Raw genomic sequence first — 10,706 nt, forward strand, 5'->3', positions numbered from 1 at the left:
TCATTTCACTGCTGAAGACACTGAACTGCAGAGAAGCTAAGTGACTTGTCAAGGTCACACAGCTAGTTGCCAGTAGAAGTGGGATTTGAACTTGGTCTGGCTCCAGAGTCTGTACCTTAACCACTATGCTACATGAACTAAAAAGATTTTGAAATGGGTTGTAAGTAGGATGATTATGTATTCCAATCAGTCTGGGACAGACCCACTTTATGGTTGTTGTCCCAGTGAAAGTATTCATTGTATCAACAGAAAGCTTGAAGGATAAATTATATGGTTACCCTAATTATAAGAGAAACTAAACAGTTGCTGGCCTTTTTCTTTAAACAATTAATTGCTGGCTCATGTGATGAATAGAGACAAAGAACTGTAAGGCATTTAAGGAAAATAAATGAAATGGTTCTCCCTTGCTATGATACACAGCCTCAAGACCTGCAAAACCCTGCTTATTTGATCCCCTTGGTAAGATCACAGCTTCTTTCCCATCCCTGCTGGCCTCTGTCCCCCTAAGCACTTTGATCCTACTACTTTCAATTAAAGGAGAAACACAGAAAGGTACTTTCTCCAAGCTGCCACTAACTGAAGTTCTACACATCCATTCTTTAGGCAGTAATGGAAAATGAACACACAAAATCCTAGAGCGAGTCTGTCCTCCCATCTCTCTCTTCCTTATCTCCACCCCAGGCCAGCACTCCACTATTCACTCCGAACCTCAGCCATTATAACTACATGTCATCCAGACATGCAGCCTCAGCTGGAGCAGGCATCAGGCTAATGCTAGACCATTTGCAGCAACGTTGGCTACTTTGTGGCTGTCGGTAGTGGCTTCATCTCCTGAGTTCCCTCTCCTTATGTCTTTAGCCTTCAGTGGGAAGGAAGGAAATTTGTACCAGCCAAGGTGGATCTGGTACCCTTGATCACATGAGCACATGAAAAAATGTGCTTTTGTCATCACCAAATTAGTCCCCTTGGAAGATTTAGAGATGTACACTCAACTCCCTATGAAAGAATAATGTATCACTTAGTTCTAATGCCCATTGATGACAGGCATTTATACAACATTGTGATTGGCTCTTACTCCAGTAATACCATTTAAAATGCTGCAATGTGCAAAAATGATGGTAATGCCTAGGCCAGAGCAAGCAGAGAACCAACTCAGCAAACTGAAAAGAAGACATCCATCCAGGATTTTCAATATCCTGCTAAGCGACCATTGTTTTATAAGACTTTATTACTCTCTGAGGTTTTAATATGCTGGTCCACGGAGTTCTCTTATTATTTCTCTGACTACTTTTTCTATTGTCTCCTCTGTCTGTCCTGGGCTTTCTGTTTTTCCTTCCTCTGAACTCACTCGGGCAGTTTATGCATTCACAGTGATTTCAACTACAATTTAGATTACAAACGGTTCCAAATATTCATTGGAGCTGCCTGAAGGGTATTTTATTCTTTCCCCCTTCCTTCCTTGGTAAGCTCATCCACTAATATGATTTCAATAATAGCTAACATTTATCATGTGTCAGGCACAAAATTGAAGCTTGGAACATTACAAGGTAAGTACTATTATTGTCTCCCAGAGAAGGAGCTAGTAAGTGGTAGAATTGAGATTTGAACCCGGGAAATCTTGCTGCAGCACCTATGCTCTTATCCACCCCACTATGATTCCCCTTCACAGTTAACCACCTGGTTCTCTACCTTGTACCTAGATCATTCCAACAGCTTCCTAGTACTCTTTCTAGGATCAGATGAACTCAACACCATTTTTCACATGGAAAGTTTACTGTGTTCTCCATTGATCAAATTTAAAGTTCTCTGTCAGTCCTCCAAAGTTTTCCACCGACTTCTTTGTTACCCAAGTCCACCCAGAATCTATTCCAGTTAAAGATATCGTGTGCCACGCAAAATGTTCTTCCCACTTCTTTAGGCTACTCCCACTTCCTATTTCCTTTCTGGGAAACTTTTTACCTCCTCTTTTAGGATTTACCTCTTTCAGGAAGTCTTCTCCAATTAATTATAAATGTAAGGGTAGGGACTTCCCTGGTGGTCCAGTGGTAAAGAATCTGCCTTCCAAAGCAGGGGACACAGGTTCAATCCCTGGTGGGGGAACTAAGATCCCACGTGCCACGGGGCAACTAAGCCTGCGAGCTGCAACTACTGAGTCCGCGCACCTCAACTAGAGAGCCCATGTGCCACAAACTGCAGAGCACATGCGCTCTGGAGCCTGCCCGCCACAACTACAGAGCCCACATACCCTGGAGCCCATGCGCCACAGCTAAAGAGAAGCCCTTACGCTGCAATGAAGAGTCCACATGCCGAAATGAAAGATCCCACATGCCACAGCGAAGATCCCGTGTGCCGCAACTAAGACCCGACGCAGCCAAAAATAAAAATAAACAAATAAAATAAATATTAAAAAATAAGTAAAATTACTTAAAAAAATAAATGTAAGGGTAAACTACATCTAATCAGGGATTCTGTTTTTGATTTCATTACATTTCCTACAAAGTCTAGTAATGTTTATCATCCATTGATATGCAATAAAGATGGTTACAGTACTGACATAACCATTCTAAACAACACTGGAAAGAACTCAAGTTGGATAACCGAGAGGTACAACTTAATAATTGCTAGAGGCCAAAGTGTAGGTCTTCACCTATGGGGAGGCTTCTGTGCTGTTTCTGGGAGTGTTTGTTTTCAATTCCATTCCTCATTCTTTCCCTGTTCTGCTCTGTAGGGCTGGGAGTTGAACTCCTGCAGGCTGCATTTCTTTTTTATTTATTTGTTTTTTGGCTGTGTTGGGTCTTAGTTGCAGCACACGGGATCTTTCGTTGTGGTGCGTGGGCTCTTTGTTGCTGTGTGTGCATTTCCCTCTAGTTGTGGTGTGCAGGCTCCAGAGCATGTGGGCTCTGTAGTTGCGGCACGTGGGCTCTCTAGTTGTGGCACGCATACTCAGTAGTTGCGGTGTGTGAGCTTAGTTGCCCCACGGCACGTGGGATCTTAGTCCCTCGACCAGGCATTGAACTGGCGTGCCCTGCGTTGCAAGACAGATTCTTAACCGCTGGACCACCAGGGAAGTCCTGGAGGCTACATTTCTAGACTCCAAAGTTATCTGGCTAACAGCGAGGTTTGTCCGATGGGAGGAGCTGGAAGGAGAATGGAGAGAAGGAGGGAGAAACCAGGCAAATTTCTCCGCTTCCCTCTGCTTTGAGATACATTCCAGCAGCAACTGTATCTCCTCTGCAGCTCTGGCTCTACCTGTAGGCCTAACAGAATTCCAGTTTCTGTGAGGGGACCCTGGCCCCTGGATTCTGGTAGCACCACCTTCCCCCCTTGTCTCTGTGGGAGGGTAGTGGCTTCCTACTGTTGTTAACTTCACCACCCATACCAGCTGCTCAGCTCCCCCGTGTAATTCCCTGCATTAAATTCCCTCTGTTGTAAATACTTGAAGTGCTTCGTTTTCCTGGTTAGGCCCTGAAAAAGCAAGCAACCTATTTTGTTTTTTAAATTATTACCCTAATAGAATCACAGAAAAACTCACCTGGTAAAACTAAATCCCTGCAGAGCTATGAGTAATTTCTGTCCTCTGGTTGTTTGTGTAGGAGGTGAGATCTGGCAACATTTTGTAAGTTTATAGATGAAGAGATGAAACTGACATGGCTATAACAATGACAAAAGTCTCTAACATAGTATCGATGCAATGTGTTTCAAACTTATAACTCTTCCACTCTTGAGGTTATCTATTATAAATAAAATTTGAATATATACCACAAATACATAGCTTTGTAAGTAGTAAGCTTAAAAAAACAGGAGAGATTTCCTTACAATTTCATAGTTAGATAAGACTAAGCCAATCTAAAGATTTTGACCTTATCTCATTATTTTATTGGTATATTTAAAGGAAATAGTATAATGTTTACCAACAAGCAGGTATGTTCACATTGTTATAGGAAATGGGGCAAACACTTTTTAACCCCAACACAAATTCCAAGGTAGAGCTTGTACCTAAGATGAACCATAAATTACCCTGTTCCAGTTCAATTAGAACCATGTGGTGAGCAAACACAAAAGGTGTCATCTGTCCTGCCATTCACCAATAGCATCCACCTGCCCTTTTTTCAGTTCTTTTTCTGTCGTCATGAGAGATCCTTGGGAGTATCTTTATTTTTTTAAATTTCATTTTATTTTTAAATTTTATTTATTTATTTTTGGCTGCGTTGGGTCTTCGTTGCTGCACGCGGTCTTTCTCTAGTTGCGGTGAGTGGGGGCTACTTTTTGTTGCAGTGCGTGGGCTTCTCATTGTGGTGGCTTCTCTTGTGGCAGAGCACGGGCACCAGGCATGTGGGCTTCAGTAGTTGTGGCTTGCAGGCTCTAGAGCGCAGGCTCAGTAGTTGTGGTGCACGGGCTTAGTTGCTCTGCGGCATCTGGGATCTTCCTGGACCAGGGCTCGAACCCGTGTCCCCTGCATTGGCAGGCAGGTTCTTAACCACTGAGCCACCAGGGAATTCCCCCTTGGGAGTATCTTTAGACAAGGCTTTGCAATTCCTGTCTGGATATAGCTTCTTTAATATGGAGGAAAGGAAATCAACTTAACTTTCTATATGTTCAGTCACTTAATAAATATTCATTGATCATCCCTTCCATGCCTACAGACCTAAAGTGAGAAAAACTGTCTATGGAAGGCACTGTTGATTGGCTACCCCAAAGACATTCCCAATCCCCTGTCTCTTGCAACCTCCCAACACAGAACCTGGAGTGGTCGATAGTACTTGCTTTCCCAAATTTCCAGACAGAAGGGGTGCATATGTGACTTGTCTGGCTGTGGGGTATAAGCAGATATCTGCTGAAAGGGTGGGAGAGGGGCTTCTGGGAAACCCTCTCATTTCCAGGTGGAAAGGAATAGGCAGAGGGCATGATCCTTCTTCCTTTTTGCCTCTTCTTTGAACATGGACATGATGGTTGATGCCATAGCACCCATCTTGCAACCAATATGAAGAACAGCCAAGATCTCAGCATCTTTAGTTCTGATGAAGTAGATAGAAAAGGCCCAGTTTTTTGATGATAGCTTTGGGTGCTGAATCAATGCCAGCAACCACCTAGACTTCTTATTTGAGGGAAATAAAACCTATTTCTTTTAGGCCACTGTTGTTTCTATCACCTGCAGCTCAATAGAGTCCTGACTACTAGTTGAACTCTTTTATAATGCTGGCTTTAGGTCCAATTTTTAATAAACTCCTTATTCAGATTATGCTTTCATTTAGATTTCTTACCTCTTTTCTCTGCTCAGGGCTGATAATCTTGGCAGGGACCAACAGACTTTTTTTCCGTAAAGCGTCAAATAGTAAATATTTTAGCCTGTGTTGGTCAGAATGTCTCTGTCACAACTACTCAGCTCTGCCATTGTATCATGAAAGCAGCCACAGACATTATGTGAATGAGAGGGTATGGCTGGGCTGCAACAAACCTTTACCAAAAAAAGGTGGTTGGCCCATGTGCTGTAGTTTGCCAAACTTTGATGTTAGTAAAGCTCAACTGAGAAAGTAAAAACAGTTCCAAATCTCTGCAGGTTCCCAGCCTCCAACAGCGTTACTCAAATTTCTTTTTCTTCTTGCATCCTTCACCTGAGGGATCCTTAAAAAGACTGAGTGCAGGGCCTTCCCTGGTGGCGCAGTGGTTGAGTCCGCCTGCCGATGCAGGGGACACAGGTTCGAGCACCCGTCTGGGAAGATCCCACATGCTGCGGAGCGGCTGGGCCCATGAGCCATGGCTGCTGAGCCTGCGCATCCGGAGCCTGTGCTCCGCAACCGGAGAGGCCACAACAGTGAGAGGCCCGCGAACCGCAAAAAAAATAAAAAAGACTGAGTGCAGTCCCTCTGCCGAGGGATCCTTAAAAAGACTGAGTGCGGTCCCTCTGCTGAAACCAAAGGAGAAGGGATGTAGAGTTCCTTTGGGAGAAAAGTTTCCCCAGAATGTATTATATGGAGAATGAAGAGGTTGGTATGAGATTTCTCCCTCAACATAGGTTTTCTTATTGGATCAAGGATGCAGGCTAGAAGAACATACACTTCCCTACATCATTAGTGATGGGGAGAGACCTGTGTTAATCTTGTGAACATAATCAGCTCTCAGCAATTCAGGTTCTAAACAAATGGTGAATTTTCTCATATTTTCCTTTGGCCCTTTATTGTTCAAGTGATGCCAAGGAAATTCAAGGAGATGTAGCTCAATCTGAAATAAAAATTAATGTAATCTCAATTTTGAGGAAAAAAACACACTTTGGCGGTCTCTGAATCACTGGCAATACTATTTAGTCATAAGTACAAGAAAAACTTGTAAATTATTTTCTATCCTGATCAGTCTTTAAACAGAGGCCAAGGAAATGAGCAGAAGCTGTTATGAACCTTCAAACTTCAACACGAGAGCCCAGGAAATCAATCTTTGTCATTGCCAGATTATGTGAAATTCAGATGGAAATTACCTGACCATTTCAGTTTGATAGAAAGCAAATGATATTCAACATAACTAACATTTATGAAGTCCCTGTCATTTTTCAGCTATAAAGGGATGCGGAGGTAAATAAGTTCATATGAACTTAACAGCCTGTAGAAGAAACAAATAAACAAATTATAATCTGTGGATATGTGCAACTACAGAGGTTTGTTCAAAGTTAGAAACGTAGCGTGGGGAAAGGCATGGTTAAATTTATCTGGGGAGGTCAGGGAAGGCTAGTGGGGGTGTGGCATGGTAGTGGGTGGGCAGGGCCTGGGCCTGGGTAAACAAAAGTGAAAAACAGGCCTGGAAATAAAGGCTGTCTTCTTTTGAGAATAAGTAACACTGGATGGTCATTGTCTCGTCTTTCCTTTGGGACTGTCACGTGAGATTTTCAACAAGGGAAAGCAAGCCTCTAGACCACCTCTGCTGGCTTCCCACCAGAAGACCTGCATTCAAGTCCTAATTCTTCAACTTAAGTTTTGTGACCCTGGGCAAACTGGTTAACCCTTCAGATCCTCAGTTTTCACTTTTGTAAAATGATGCAGTTGCACCCTATGGTGGACTTGAAACATTTTTTTTATCTCGTGTCCCATCAATGTTTGAACTCTGTCCACACAAGCCAGTTTCCTTCCCATCCTGATCCCTCCTCTCTCCAACCAAAGACTGATGGGAGCACGCAAGAAGGCTTCTTTCCCAAGCACAACACTTGAATGCTTATGAACATTCTATTACCATTTTTATAATTTATGCTTTAAATTTTTTTCTAGGATGTAAGAAATTTTGGAGAGTAAATCTTATCATGAATCTGTAAATATTCTAAAAACCTTCCAGCCCACTTAACCTATTTTGTTTCTCTGCTGATTGAGAAACCTCCTAGCATTTTGCTCCATGCTCCTCTGGAACACTCAGTGTCATGGGCCTTAACTTCAGTCATCTCCCCCTCGTCTAGCTCACATAGCTCAGGCAGGTGAAGTGAGAAGGGGAATAATGCACTGTGGAACTAATAAAAGCAATTGTACAGTTGATTGTAAATACCAAGGGCAGTAGACATATGCAGTAATCAAATAGCCTTCCTTTAGGGACACCTGGAGAAGGAAGCAGTCAAGAGCCTTCAAGATAAAAAGGAGGCTGCAAGCCTAGGTCATATCTGTTTGTATCTGTTTGTGGGGAAAGAATTCCAGTACCACATCTGGCCACTGATGGTTAGAGAGCACTGAATCCTAACCGCTAGACCACGAGGGAAGGTGGCCACTGATGGCTGCACGGCATCTACTGACTGAGGAACAGATGACAGAAGGCCTGGGTTTGACCCTAAGTTTTGCCTCCCTTAACTTCTCTGCACCGTAGTTTTTTCAAATGTAAAAACAGAAACGACTCTTGCCTCACAAGGTTGATATGAGGATTCTGTATGGATGTTCTTTGAACCTGAATCATGGAAAAATAGTCAAGAATTAGTAGGGAATAGAGAATCCCTAGTCACCTGACCATAGCTACTCTGGAAGTTAAGACCAGATTTTCAGTTGCGAGAGATTCCAGGAGTTCCTATATACATATAATATTTATATATCAATTATATAATATGTTATTATATATTATGATAAAACACATTATTCATATTATTTTCTATTATATGATTAATACACATTTATATATAAATATGTATACACACATACATATACACACATATATTGTAATGTAATTATATACAGTATAATATAAATATTTGGGGGGTTCACTGAGGAGGGATCAAAGGCTTGGAAAAAATGATAAGTAAGGATATGCTATCTAACTGAATCAAATTATTCAAAATCCTTTTAGAACAGCTAAATCAGGAGGCAAGGAGAAGTAATATTCATTTTTCCTTTTAAGGGAGATAAAAATCCTCAGTTTTCTGAGAGTTGGAGGTCCTTTCCACCCGTTTCTCCACAGCCCTGGCTCTCATTCCCCAAAGCATAAGAACAGAGTTCTCTGCCTCTACATTGATGATTTATCCCGGTCACAGAGGGGACACTCGGCTAACTGAGGTTAACAGCTTTCTCGGTTTCATTTCAAAAAGACATTAGCATGGAGGCTCTATGAAATGCTGATATGCCAAATACTGATTCATTCACCTGCAGAGTCCGCTAGAAGGCAGGGACCTATTTGACAGGCAGGGCTGAGCTCCCAGCCTTTTCCTAAAGGGCAATCCCATAATTAATCTCCCAGTGCTAAATTACACCTGACACTTCACTAAAGACTTCAGGTGCACTCACCCAACTGTAATACGCCTAATACAGAAGAAGAGGGTTAGAAATGACAAAGGTATTCTTTTTGAAAATAATATAACTAATTCAATTGTGGGTGGAAATATCTGTGATGTAATACATTCCCAGGCAGAGTTGGGTAAAGGGCAGGAATTGAGCAGATGTGCATCTTTTGCCTTTGTTTAGTGGGAATGTGAACTGACTGCAGACACAGCAGGAGAGGTGACCCTGGTCAGGTCCTTACCCTGGCCGTGGCTTTATGCATGGGGCTCCCCATGTTGTGCATCTCTACCTGGGCTATGTGTCCCTTGCTGTGTCCTTGGCTTGGCCTATTCACCAAGGAAGTGCCAAGTGTTTCTATAATGTGGGCTTTCCTTCCAAATATGCAGGAAAGAAGATTATCCAGAAGGTGCAAAGCAGTGGGCTCCTGCCACGCCTCTGCAGGGCTTTCTGTGGAGCAGCTGGGCTATGGGCATAGGAGAAACAGAATGTCTGTCTCTTGCTATTCAGCAAAGGATGTCCCAGTAGCCAACTACTTTAGCATGGTGGTTTGCTTGTTATCAGACATGGCAATATAGGCCCTTAGGGTGATTTGGTCCAAGAGAAGTTAAAGTAACTTGACAAATGCATTCATTATCTAGCTTCCTCATGCCCCTATCCAGGACTTTTTTTCCCACTCTTTCAGTGTGTGCAGTGGCTTGTGGGCCATTTATTTGATGCTGTGGGAAGGAACTAAGCAGGCACACAAGCCTCGCCAAAGCTCAGGGGAGCTTTGGAGGCGGGAGGTTGAATGTTTTCTCTCTAACTCAGGAAGTATATTTTGAGTATTTGCTAGGTGTTGGGGACACTGCAGTAAACAGGTGGACACAGGGTCTTCTCTCATGGAATTTCTGGTGAACTTGGGAGACCTGAGCTTAAGAGGAAGACCAAGATGATTGAGAAGAAAAACTAAGATGTGCACAGCTGGACAGTGTCCAGCACCCATTATGTACTTGATAACTCTTTGCTGAATGAAGAAGTTGTAAATAGGGTAAAAAGCAAAGAAAAGGAGCTAAACATCATTGACTTCCATGTCACAGATTCCATGCTAGGTCCTTTCCATTATGTTTTCTAACTCAGCACGGGATGAACAAAGTCAAGGTCAGATCCTGGTATATATCCTGGTATATATGGCTTCTGAGATGGTCTCTTTCATGGTATACGCGTGCGAAACAGTGTTGTTTAGTGGAAAGATCCCAATGCTAGGTGTCCATAAAATGTGGGCTTTAGAAATGATTCTGTCATTTATTAATAGTGTAGTCTTGGACAAGTCAGTTATCCTTTCTGAGCCTCAATTTCCACATCTGTAATTTGGGGATGATAATACCTCCTTCTCAGTGTGGCTAAGAGGATTTGATGAGATGGTGAATGTGAAAGGGCTTTGATTATAAATAAGATCCTGCTCTGTGTTAAAGGAAAATCAAGTTTCATCCAGTCCACTTTTTAAGAGTTCATTCTGTTTCTAAACAATGACATTTTATATGGTTTCAACAATTCCAACTACAACATCAGAAATAATAGTAAAGTTGTCCTGGAAGTTAGCAAAATGGTATTTGGAGACATTTATATCAGAAAAATTCTTATAGTGAGCCAAGGTTCATTCAAGGTGCTTATTTGCCCTGAACTCACCAGGTATTTGGGGAAATTACTGATACCCTAGTAGTTATGCACTTAAGTGGATATAATTAAATTCTTTTCTCAGAAATCAATCTCTTGTCCCTTCAGCCTATCTATGAATTCTTTATATGAATTCAAATTTGGAGCAACCAGGAGCATAGCATTTCAGATTCTAACTGAATAAAGAACCACCCTATTTAATGACAGTATGGTTTTAAATGGACTTTCCCTAATCAGTGTTTTAACAATTAAAATGAAAATTGTATATAACTATATTCCTAGTAATCCTTTGTTCTTCTTTTAGTTGTGAGAAGAAGTTAAGTA

Source organism: Stenella coeruleoalba (genome assembly GCF_951394435.1).
Source record: "Stenella coeruleoalba genome assembly, chromosome: 20".
NCBI classification, from domain to species: Eukaryota; Metazoa; Chordata; class Mammalia; order Artiodactyla; family Delphinidae; genus Stenella; species Stenella coeruleoalba.